We start from the raw sequence: 12,771 nt of genomic DNA on the forward strand, positions 1-12,771 counted from the left end.
GCAGTATTCTACTTCTTCAGAACTTCTGTTACCGAGTTATGGTTTTCTTTTTTAATCATTCCTCAAGAAGACACATTGCTGTGAAGTGTGTCACTGAGCCCATGTGGAAGGAGATGGCCCAGAGCATTGCTTATCATCACAGTGACCTCGGAGAACCACTGTGGAAATTTCTGTTCGGTCTTGGTACCAAGAACATTCATCCTTCTTCTGACCATTTGATTAGGAATTGTGAATTTTACAACTGCCATGTTTTCTCAGTTTGAGTTGGCTGTTATAAAGCTTACTATAAATAGAACTGGCTGCATAGCTTGATAGGGTATGATGGTTACCCTTATTCCCTCTATCCTTTGGGTTTCTTTTGGGTTTTGGGGGGTTAGTAATTTCTTCTATTTTAGATTATGTATCTTCTTTTTTTTTTTTTTTTTTAAGATTTTATTTATTTTAGAGTGAAAGAGTATGCACGCACGAGCAGGGGGAGGGGCAGAGAGAGAGGGAGGGAGCATGGAGCCTGATGTGGAGCTTAATCTCATGACCCTGAGATTATGACGTGAGCTAAAACCAAGAGTCGGACACTCAGGTGGCTGATCTACCCAGGTGCCCCTAGATTGGATATATTTGAAAGTCCCTCACTACTGAGTCCTTTGTTGAATAAATAGTTTAAAAAAAATGTAAAAAAGATGACCAGTGAATTTTCTTTAATTTTTGAATCATGTAAAATTTTTCAGTACCCTAGACTGATCCATCCATCCAATACAGATTTTTAGACTTAAGTATGAATAGTGAAAACTAAATTTTTTTTGGTGCTTATTACTTTTAAAATAAGCATTCAGGATTCTGACTTGTTCAGGATTTTGGTCCAAGACCTCTATAACCCCCTTCCCTCTGCTACTCAATTTTTAAGGTTCATGGTAAGGGGAAACTTATTCTCATTATTTCATTATTTCACTAATTCTCATTATGTCACTAACTGTGGAACAGTTTTGGGCAGTGAATTCATAATGAACAGAGTTAAGAGTTAACATACTTAGGTAGCATTTTATAGTTTGTGTAATGGTTAGTGTTGATTTTCTGTCTTTTAACAGTCTTTCTCGGTAGGTATGTCAGGTTGATAATCTTACATCCTCATTTTTCCGTTGATTATACTTGCCCAGGGTCACATGAGTACGAGAGCTTGCTGCACGAGCCTGGGTATTTTGAGGGCATGTACAGTGTCCCTGTTTCTATATACTTTGGTCTCTGGAACTTGCAAGGACTTAAAAACGACAGGATGTTCCTTAGGTGTGTTTTTTGAAGGTGAAAAAGAAAGTTCTGGTTTGGGAGATTTTTTTAGGAAAAGCTATGGGTCCACTGTCGTGGACACAGTATTTCTGACATCTGTCACATTGTCAGCTCACCTCAGACTGGAAGGTTGGGGCCGTGGAACCCCTCCACCTTGTCCATTTTGTCAAGTTTATGAAGCCAGAGATGAGTTTTGGAAATTCCTTCCCCCACTTCCAGCCCTCACATTTCCCTGTGAAAACTGCTTGACACCTGACCCAGAGATGGGCTGTAGGAGTTGACGGTGAATCAGAATGAGACTGGAAAACACGGTGCAGTCAGTGAGTGTAACATAAGCAGGCCGCTGCTGTTGCCGGATTGCATCACACGGGTGTTGTGTGCCATGACGAGTTGGCTAGATCCGACCTTCCAGCTGTGTGAGTCAACTCCCTTGTTGCCCCGCAACAAATTTAAGGTGACTCGTGTCATCCCACTTATAACACGGACCCACTTTCATTGAGTTAGGCACCCTGTTTGTAGGAAGTCCCAGGAACAGTGGTCTCCTATGGTGTAACTTCTTACAGTTTACAAATGCCCAGTAATGGTGGAATCGTAGCTAACGTTTATTGCAAACTGACGGCGTGGTAGGCGCGAAGCTAGTCATGTAACACAGAAGGTCTTGAGTGCTCATGGTAACCCAGTGGTTTAGGAGCTGTTCTGTGGCAGAGGGGCGATATGGAGAGTTTGCCCCCAGATCACCCAAGTGAGTGGGGAGGCCAAGATTTGACCTCATGCAAGTATTAAGACTGAGGCTCCAACCCCCAGCCATGAACTTGGTGCATAGCTGCCTTCCATTGAACCTGAATTCTTTGCAGTTCTGGAAGAAAACTCAGAGTCTGCTAATCATTCTCAGGAGCCATGGTGGAGTCAACCACTCCGGGCAAAACGAGTACTGCTTGGCACGTTGCACTTGCAGCCTGTCTGCAGATTGCAAAAATCCATGAGCCTCTTCATTCATCCACGTCACAGGTCAATTCCACTGCTGGGGTCACAGGGAACATTTTTTTTTCCCCCACCCATATCAAACAAAAATTCTACCAACTCAATTTTGTTTTCCTGCAGTGTTTTATTTAAAAAAAAAAATGCCCTGTAGCTCTCATCCTCTTCCCCATATCGTTCTTCTGCTCAGGAATTAGAAGGCTGAAGATGGAGAAAAATGATAGTTCTGGAAGGTAGAATATGTCCTTCTTTTAAAGTATAAGAAAATGCATTATCAGCTTCTGGGGAGCAGGTGGAAGGGCAGCTGCCCGCGGGCCCCCATTTGCCAGCAAGAATCCAGCCTTGCAAATTATTGGCAGCTGGCACCGTAATGAGTCCATTTCAATATAAATGGGCTGTTGCTTATTAATTTCTGCCAGTTCCTAGGCAATTCAGGAACTGCTTTGAAAATTTGAAAATTCGCAGAGAACAGCTTCAGGAGGATGCCTAGGAAAAGAGAGAGAACAAGCTAGCAATGGGGGAATTATGGAAAGGGCACGTATTGTAGGGTAATAATGGGGTATGGCTGAGGACGCGGGCTCCCTTCCTTGCAAGGCGTGAGTCACCCACTTCAGGTTAAATAGTACGTTTTCTGAGATAAGGAAGAATCGCAACTTCTCTGATTGTTCTGTTCTCTGTGGATGTGTGCATTTATTTATTGACTGCTTCTGTGGGGCTGCCTTCCACAAAGTAGGCAGTTTTCTCTGGGTTCCTGCTCAAAGCGTTGGGCACCCTGGGCTCACACCTTGCTGGAACCAGCAGCAGTGGGTGGCGGCAGTGGGCAGCCCCACAGAGGGATGTTCAGGAGGAGGGTGATAAGGTGCAGTACCCCCTCCCTACAGGACCCCCAGTCTGTCTTTCTTCCTTAGTATTTGCAGTTTCATCTCAGAATGCAGGCTTTTTTCCCCCCTTTAAAAAAATACCATTTTTATATCATTTTTTAAAAAGATTTTATTTATTTATTTATTTGACAGAGAGAGATCACAAGTAGACAGAGGCAGGTAGAGTGAGAGAGAGAGAGGGAAGCAGGCTCCCTGCCGAGCAGAGAGCCTGACGCGGGACTCGATCCCAGGATCCTGAGATCATGACCTGAGCCGAAGGTAGCGGCTTAACCCACTGAGCCACCCAGTCGCCCCTGATATAATTTTTTTTAATCTTTTTTTTTTTTTTTTTTTAAACACTGCTTGTTCCTGGAGCCGTCCTTGTCCATGTATCTTCTGTGCTAAAAAGCAGTTTAGGTATCTCACTAAGTTCTTTTCTGTACATATTCTTCACAACTTGCCTCTGAATTTGATGTCTGACCAGCTGTGAACGTGTATGCGATGAACTCAGTGTGTTTTGCGTTTTTTTTTGTTTTGTTTCACCGTCTTTTGACGTTTTCTTCAACTTTCGTCATAAATGTAGCTGTTTGGATAATAACCAAGACTCCCTTGTTTCCTTTTATTGATTATCTCTGTTCGTTGAGACCTTTTGAAGATGAAGAGGGAGCCATGGGAAACATTCCACAGCAACCCGTTTCTGTTAGCTGCTACTTTTCTCCATAGAAATAGGGGGAAATGATAATTTGGTCTGTAGGACTGGTTCTTACCGTAAATAGGGCTATGCTTGTATTTATTTAGGGATCTGATTATGTCTGCACTCTCTACCTGGAGCTGAAGATTGTGCTGTTAGATTTGGGGCTTGGTATCACACACAGAATGGATGTCAGAGAATTAAGGAGAATGGGCTCCTTGGAAAAGGCCCGTGTTCTGTGTTCTGGCTGACCACTTCCTTTCTCTTTTCCGTCCTTTGCAGGTTTTCGGCACATCCTCAGACACTCACAGGAGACGATGATGGCCTCCCCGAGGGGCAGGTGCTGACCCTTTCCCCAGTCCCTGCCGCTGTTCATCCTGACGCCATTTCCCATCTCAGTATCTAAATGCCACAGTGCTCTTGGGGCAAGTTGGGCTGGGAACCACTGTTGCCTTGTAAGGTAGGTTTGTATGAGTCGTTTTGAGCCCATATACATCCGCATGAATCAATGGAAACACTTCCAAAGTGGTGGGACTGATATGTTTTAGTGTAATTGGAATTGTTGGGTTGCATGTAGCTCGTGGGAAAAAGAATTTGGAACCACTTCTTTGGATTAGCGTTACACCCAGCTAAGAATTCAAAAGCATTAGCATTCAAACTTAAAAAAAAGAAAAGAAAAGAAAAGAAGAAGCCGGTACCTATGAGATCTTTTCTCTCCCCTGTGAATTGCCCTCAGGATCTTTTAAATTTATCCCTGAGCTTTGCCATCTTTTTATTGGATTATTTTGAAAAAGACTAACCTAGCTGCAAATCTGAACTTCAAAACAATGATATATTTTGTTTCTGGTTTGGGTGATCTCTAAAAAGCAAAATAAATACAGTCAAAATAATAATCTTTCTAAATCAAAGATCATCTTTTATTTGTTGCAAAACTTTCCTGTTTAGTCTCTTGTGTTAGGGGTGTTTGCGTGTGACTTGGCAAAACACTTCTCATGGGTTTGTAAAGATTTAGTAAAAACTTTCAGAACTTTGTCTCAGTTTAATCTTAGCTCCCCCCCCACCCCCTACCCCACCCCTGTCTTCAGGCTCAGCCTCCAGTAGAGAAAAAACAGGCTTGAAACCAAGACCTCCCACTAGAAGCTAATTTTAAATTTGCAATCTGTTGTCTTGTGATTTTCGCTTCAAATTTAACTTTGAAATAAATACATTTCATCCTTTCTCCTGCAAATTTGGAGGTCTGTTTTCAAGTCATAGAAGGGCGATCATTATGTTTATTTTAATAAGTTTTTAAATACCTCAGGGGAGTGAAAAATCACATTATTAATAATTACAATTTCTGTGCATCATTAAATGCCTTATGCTTGGATTTTGCAAGGTCCTCACCAGTGACTGAGGAACCTTGCTTTGGGAGTTCACTTTTGTCTTGAATGTGATATGAATTGGGTCATTTTGGGCCCACTAATGAGCTCTGATGTTTGATGTATTTGAAGAGCCCTTGTTTTAAGGGAGTCTGCATGGGGAACACTCCCGCTGAGGAGATCTATGTATTTAGGTGACCAAGACAGGGGTGGGTATGGCAGGGTCCCTGCCACTAGACCATTATAATAAGGTGGGAAGGGGGTCCATACGAAGCAAGACAAGTGTGTCACTGTGCAAATAATCATGCAGCAGACGCCATGTAAGGAGGTCAAGCAAAGTGCTGTTGAGAAAGCATGATTAAATCCAAGCTAGATAGTATTTTCTTTACCTTAGGTAATTTTTCCCAGCCATCTGTTACGAGTTTGGGTTTGGTGTTGTATGTTGTAGCTGTCAGCCCAGTGCCCACATCCTCACTCTCTTCAATTATCCAAAAAACTCAGGGACTTAAAGCATGTTAACATGTTTTATTTATTTGCCTTTCCTTAAAATCAATTACAGGTTCAGTGCAGAAACTTTAGAAAATACCCCCCCCCCCCGCCAAAAGTGTAAGTTTTGAAAAATTGAAATTACCCACAATCACTCTATCCAGAATGATTGCTTTTAAAATTATTATACAGGTCTAGTGCGTGTGTGTGCATGTGTGTGTGTGTGTGTGTGTGTGTGAGAGAGAGAGAGAGAGAGAGAGAGAAAGTGAACATATTATTAATATTCTTAAAATTTTAACCTGCTCAAAACCATTTTCTTGGTTGTGCACTCAAATAGAAGTGTTGTTTTTTATTTTTTTGTTTTTTGAGATTTTATTTATTTGTCAGAGAGAGAGCGAGCACAAGCAGGGGGACTGGCAGGCAGAGCAGGCAGGGGGAGAAGCAGGCTCCTCGGTGAGCAACGAGCCTGATGTGGGACTCCATCCCAGGACCCCGAGATCATGACAGCCAAAGGCAGATGCTTAACCACTGAGCCACCCAGCCATGCCTCAAATAGAAGTTTTTACTTCTGAGAGTAAGAAGAGTTTTGCTCCACGGATGTTTGGTCCTACAGTAGAATGATCTTTTTTGATTATGTACTTCTGAACAGGGCAAGCCTTAGCAGGCTGACCCACAAGGCTGGGCTTGGATCACAAAGAATGGGAAGACTAGGGAAAGCGTGTGTCACTCTTGTCTCTGTTTGGGGACTGCTTGAACTGCTGGTCTCATCGAGGAAATCCAACTTCCGGACCATAAAAAATATTATAGGCTCCTTAGTTCTCAAGGTGATGAGGTTATTTCTAGTTCCTTTGTATCTTCTTCTTTCTGTCGCTGTTTTCCCTCTGAACAGTCTGAAGTTACAGGAGTATTTTTGTTTGTTCCTCTCTGCCCAGAGACCTTGGCCATGGGGCGGTTTTCTATGAACTAGAAAGTTTTCTCATGTAATACAGAGAAAACGTAACAGTGTGATGAGAGACACAGTTTGCATGATTTGTGTTGGGTCGTCCAGGTCTTACCTTTCTTTTTTATTTGTGTTCTGTTTCTCTACTCCTGTATAATCATTGATGTTCATAATGATTTTATATAGACATTGTGAACAGTTAAGCTTTTCATTTATTTCAAGAGTGCTTACCTTTACTCGGGGAGCATAGTTAGAGTAGTGGCTTTATTTTATTTTAGTTTTTGGAGAGGGAATTTCTAAAGTAAAACATTTTACTTATTTTTTTTTTTAGAGAGAGTGCACTTGTGTGCGGCAGGAAAGGGGCAGAGGTAGAGAGAAGAGAGAGAGAATCTTAAGCAGGCTCCATGTCCAGTGCAGAACTGGACATGGGGTCTTTCTCATGACCTTGAGACCATGACCTGAGCCAAAATCAAAAGTCAGATGCTTAACCAGCTGAGCCACCTGGGGAACACAGAGAAAAAAATTTTAATATTGAAGAATTTTTTTTCCCACTTCATTGATGAATTTGGGTGTGTTCTGTGTACATTTCCTAGCATGTGAGTCCCAGAATATATTGGCCTGCAGTTTCAATCATGTGATTGAATTATTTAGAAGTCTTTGCTACTCCAACATCTGGTCACTTTAGGATCGACGTCTATGGATTGCCTTTTCCCTGGAGAGCTGGTTAGAATTTCTGGGTTCTTTGGAACACATTGTGGACATTTTAAGTGTCATATTGGGAGACTTGAGTTCCTGTTAAAATCATCTGGAAAACAATGGTTTTCCTTTTTTGCTGCTTTAGTAGGCAGTTGTCCCAGCCAGGTCCTACACATAGGCCACTTGCTTGGCAGTCTGGGAGGTGGGCAGTGGTTTTATGTAGTAACTCAGCTCCCAGGGCCTTTACGGTCTTGCTTGGGTCGGTCTGAGATTGGGCATCTGAGGCGGGTGAGCCCGGGACTTGTATGGATTTGTACCCAGCTCTGGTGGATTGGCTTCTCCAGCTCTCTTTCCTCTGTGACCCCCCTCATTCCTTGGTTGGCAGGGGCCACTCTTCTTGGTTCTTTGGCCAGAACAATGGGGTGCATCTTGGGAATTTTTGCTCACCTGTGTCAGAAGTGTACTTCCGCATAAGACTGGGAGAGAGGAACCGGGAAACTCACTCTTGCATGAGCAGCTTCTTCCGGTTTTGACTTCCCCACACAGCATGCTTGGGCTTGCACTTTGGAATCTTTGGGCAGTTGCCATTTTCTTCGGCCCCAAGTTCTTCAGTCTTTTATCAGTCAGAGAAAGATCAGTCCTAGTGCCGAGTTCCGTTTTGTTCCTTACTTTACGGAGACAGAAGCGCCGCCCCAGTTAATCAGCTCTACCTCTCTGTTGAACCTTCCTTTGGACCACTGGTCTGTGCTTACTTTGTGTTTCCTGATAGAGACGCTAAGTGATGCTCAATGCATATGTATTTTTTTTAAAGATTTATTTATGTATTAGAGGGAGACTAGGGGGAGGGGCAGAGGAAGAGGCGGAGAGAGAATCTCCCAACAGACTCCCTGTAGAGCCGGGAGCCTGATGTGGGGCTCGATCCACCACCCGGAGATCATGACCTGAGCTGAAATCAAGAGTTGGATGCTTAGCCAACTGAGCCACCCAGGTGCCCTGATAGCACGCTTATTTTTTATTGCCTGATTTGTTGAGACTATATTAGAAAGTTTTAGATGGCTTTCAGCTATAAAAGCAGATTTTAAAATGTCTCATTTTGAAGAACTCTCACTTTTATTTTTTTGAAAGAGAGAGCAAGTGAGTGAGTGGAGAGGGGTGCAGAAGGAGAGAGAGAGAGAGAATCTTAAGCAGGCTTCATGCCCAGTAAGGAACTCAACGCGAGCTCAGTCTCACCACCCTGAGATCACGGCCTGATTCAGAATCAAGAGTTGGACACTGAACTGCCTGAGCCACCCAGGCGGCCCTGAAAAATTCTCACTTTTAAAGAGAATTTCCGTTTAACCAGACTATTTCAAGTATTTAAGGCTTTGCTTTTTAAATTTTGAAATAATTAGAGATTCACAAGACATTGTACAGATAATGTACAACCTAATGGCTGTTCTTATTGATCAGTTTCCTTAAGATACTTTTTCACTTACTCACTGAGTATTTAACTTGGTGGATTTCAAGGAATGTACTAGGAATACCTGAAAAGTTTAACTCATTGCTTTAAGAGAAAGGTCATGGTGGTAGAAAAAGCCACACTGCCTCTAGTGTCCTTGAGTTCTGGCCCCAAGACTCTAGATTTTCTGACCCCACACCATTGGCAGGTGACCTCCTACTCAGCATGCCACCATGCCACCATGTCTTCCTTGCCTCCATTTTGTCTAGGTCTCTGAGGCCGAGTACATCTGCACTGTCCACCTAGACAATGGGGAGGGGTACGCTCTGAACTCTGAATTCTGTAGGGACAACTCTCAAGAGAGGAGGCAGGGAAGAATTGAGGGCAAGAAGTGAAATGAGGCAAAAGCAAGGCCTTCAATCTTTGGCCAGGTAATTGGGGTTGGGGAGCAGAGTGGAGCAGGGGCGAGTGGTCTGGGATGAGGGACCTTCAGGTGGAAGGGAGCCCGAGTGACGGGCACATTAATGACCGCTGTGTCCTCGAGACATCTGATAGAAGGGGCTAGCATAGTTAAGTCTGATGCTGTGGTTTTCTCTAGTCCACACTGTGGTCTTGTTCCTAATTTGTGTCGTGACTCCATTCTCACCTCCTTTTTATTGTGGTTGTATGAATTTCTACATTCTAGGTTAAAGTTTAGTTTGTCATTCACTCGTTCAGTGTTCTGCCGCCGAGCACCTTTTACCTTTTAGGCCAGGCGGTGTTCTAGGCACTGAGGATACAGCAGTAAATAAGACAAGCAGAACTTTTAGCCCTCCTGAAGCTTATGTTCTGGTGGGGAAGGACAGAGAATAAAAAAGTTAAGTAAGTGAAATATATTTTGTGTTATGGTTGTGATAAAGGCTAAGGAGGAAAAGAAAAGAAGAGGGGTAAGGATTGAGCTCTGTTGGTGGGGGGGCTGTCATTTTGGATAGAGGTCAGGGAAGGTCACCCTGAGAAGACAGTATTTGAGTCAAAGTCAGAACCAACTGGAATGTGAGTGAGGTAGTGAAGGATGGTTGCAGGCAGAAAGAAGAGCATGGGCAAAGGCCCTGGGGCAGACTCAGGGCCCTACCTGGCTCAGGTAGCCAGAACTTAGACCTTTGAAAAGAAAGTATGAGAAGCCAGATTTGAGGTCTAAATACTGAGGGTTGTTCTTGTGATAAAATTTTGCTCAATACCTCTTGCCTAATCCCCCTCCTGCTGAGTGTTCCCTGAAAATGCAACTTATTTGGAACCACTATCATGCTGCATCAGGAAGTGATAGTTTTAATGAGTTTAAAACTGGAGACAGTTTCCGGCTAGAGGCTGAGTACTCTTATTTTGATGCTATTCTTTGTAATTTCTTTTTTTTTTTTTCTTCTTTTTCATTTCTGTCCTGGTTTTTGCATTTCAGTCTGACCTTGATCTCTGTTTTCTCACCTCGCGACAGTGTGATGATCGCGTTGGTGAGGTACTACTGATCACTCACCTTCTGCTTTGTTCCTAAAATACATGACTGCTGACTATCTCCTGTCTGCAGTTGAGCACTGCTAGCCTCCGTAGAGGCTACTGAGGAACTGAAAGCTGCTTTCTACCCTGAAGTTCCTTCCTGACTCACAGGGACTGACCGGGTGTGGATGTAAATTACAAACTGGGTAAAAGCTAGCATTTTACCTTTTTGTACAGGCAGAGGATTAGAACTTCCAGTTCGCCCATGTTCTGGAGGGGCACAATATTCCCGTGGGGCAGAGGTTGTCCCAGAAAGAGGACATTGTGTCAGTTGAATGCCACGAGCAATTTTATTTATTTATTTTTATTTTTTAAAAGATTTTATTTATTTATTTGACAGACAGAGATCACAAGTAGGCAGAGAGGCAGGCAGAGAGAGAGAGGAGGAAGCAGACTCCCCGCTGAGCAGAGAGCCCAATGCGGGGCTCGATCCCAGGACCCTGGAATCATGTCCGGAGCCAAAGGCAGAGGCTTTATCCCACTGAGCCACCCAGGCGCCCCATCCACGAGCAATTTTAATTTTTCATGCTTCTGTTAACTTCTGCGTCCCCCCACCAACGCCACATGAGCCCTTGTGGTTCTCACCAACCTTTCAGGAAAAGTTTTCAAATTAAGGGCTATTTCAGCAGGTCCCCAGCAACTGATTTTTCTTGACTTGCTTCAGACTTCCTGCCGACTCTGTTTAGGTGACCCCCTGAGAATTTCTCTTGGTAGGATTTAGGAGATTTGGCATTCATTCATCTCTAAATTCTAGTTCTGAAGATAAAAATGGCTTCTTTCCTACCTTGGCCGGCTGGAAAGAATCCTGCTACTAAAAATGCTATTAATATAACAGGCCCGTCGGAGTGATGCATTAGGTGCTGTAATTCTTGAAGGTTGGGGCCATTTCCTTTAGGAAACCTCTCCTGAGGCTTTTAACTTGATTGCTTTTCTGTTGGCAGAAACGAGCCTCACCAAAAAATGTGTTGTTGGGAATATGCCTGTCAATTTATATTTGCAGGCTTTTGATACGTAGAATAGAGAAGGGTCCTCCTTGTGGGTGTGAGGAGACAGTTTTGCTTGTCTTACACGCAGTTCTGGCACCATCATTCTTTTCCTTCTTTTAAACTTGAACCTGTTGATTTTTTTTTAAAGATTTTATTTATTCATTTGACAGACAGAGATCACAAGTAGGCAGAGAGGCAGGCAGAGAGAGAGGGGGAAGCAGGCTCCCCGCTGAACAGAGAGCCCGATGTGGGGCTCAATCCCAGAGCAGAGGCTTTATCCCACTGAGCCACCCAGGCGCCCCTAAACCTGTTGACTCTTAAAGTGGAACCATGGCTGACACTCGTTCTAAGCTTTTTATTATTTATTGGCAAAACATACGGATACATAGACACATTCAAGTGTCTTCACATGTACTTTAAAAGATCAAGAACTCTAAGGAATTGGCCGCGGCCTTTAGGTATTAAAATGCTTATGTGGGGCTGCCTGGATGGCTCAGTGGGTTAAAGCCTCTGCCTTTGCCTTTGCCTCAGGTCATGATCTCAGGGTCCTGGGATCAAGTCCCATATCGGGCTCTCCGCTTAGCAGGGAACCTGCTCCCTTCCTCTCTCTGTCTGTCTCTCTGTCTGCTTGTGATCTCTGTGTGTCAAATAAATAAATAAAATCTTAAAAAAAAAATGCTTCTGTGTTGGAGCATCTATGTGGCGCCTTCGGTTACGCGTTTGACTCTTGGTTTTTGGTTCAGGTCTTGATCTCAGGGTTGTGAGATCGAGCCCCGCGTTGGGCGCTCGCTCTCTCTCTCTTTTTTTCTCTCTCTCCCCCCCTCCCACCCTCTCCTCTGCCCCTCATACTCACACGTGTGCTCTCTTTCTCTAAAATAAATAAATCTTAAAAAAAAAAAAAAAAAGAAACGCTTTCTTATTTATTTGACTTTCAAAATGTAGCACACCATATTCTTCAGGATATAGATCACAAATGCTCGTGTATGGACAGTGGATGTTTTTCTTTCCCCTCTAGTGAGTTGAATTGTTATTGTTGTTTTTTTTTTTTTCTTTGCTCCTTAAAGACGCCAGCCAGAGAGGCAGGAGCTTATTAACTGCTTTGAAATATACTTGCTGCCAGGAAAAAGGAGATTCTCCTGCTTGGAAAGTTCCCTCTGAGAATCACATGATGTGTGACCTGGTGGGGAATATTCCAGTATGGGAAAAGTGTAACATCTGGTGCCTGTGTGAGTTACCTCCGAACTCACTGGAACATGAAATGGAGGTTTTCCCTTCCTGTGGCCACCGATTTGGTTTCCACGAAGATGGGCTCGTCTGCGTCGATGGAGTGTTTTAGACAGAGTGTGAGATTATAGAATGATTCCGGATCAGTGTGAAGGTGTCTGATAGTCCCGACTCTTTGTCATGGTCGTGGTCAATTCGTTCTCTGCGTCCCCTCTGGTACCTTTCACTGTTTTCTTGTCTACCTTCCATGGCTACGGTATCCGTTTCTTGAGAGTTGAGAGCGTGTCTCTTTTGTTCGCTGCTGTGTCT

General features: G+C 43.6%; 1 protein-coding gene across 10 annotated transcripts in view; it reads left to right on the forward strand.

The window, feature by feature from the left end:
- The window catches only part of TIAM1 (TIAM Rac1 associated GEF 1), a 382,148-nt gene that overhangs the window by 234,961 nt on the left and 134,416 nt on the right, over positions 1–12,771 (forward strand). For all 10 annotated transcript variants that reach the window (XM_082723635.1, XM_082723632.1, XM_082723631.1 and 7 more), the window contains one exon: positions 4,090–4,267. The gene's annotated coding sequence lies outside the window, so the exon portion shown is untranslated. The remainder of the gene's footprint in view (positions 1–4,089; positions 4,268–12,771) is intronic.

The sequence above is a fragment of the Mustela nivalis genome (genome assembly GCF_964662115.1).
Source record: "Mustela nivalis genome assembly, chromosome: 1".
Lineage (NCBI taxonomy): Eukaryota > Metazoa > Chordata > Mammalia > Carnivora > Mustelidae > Mustela > Mustela nivalis.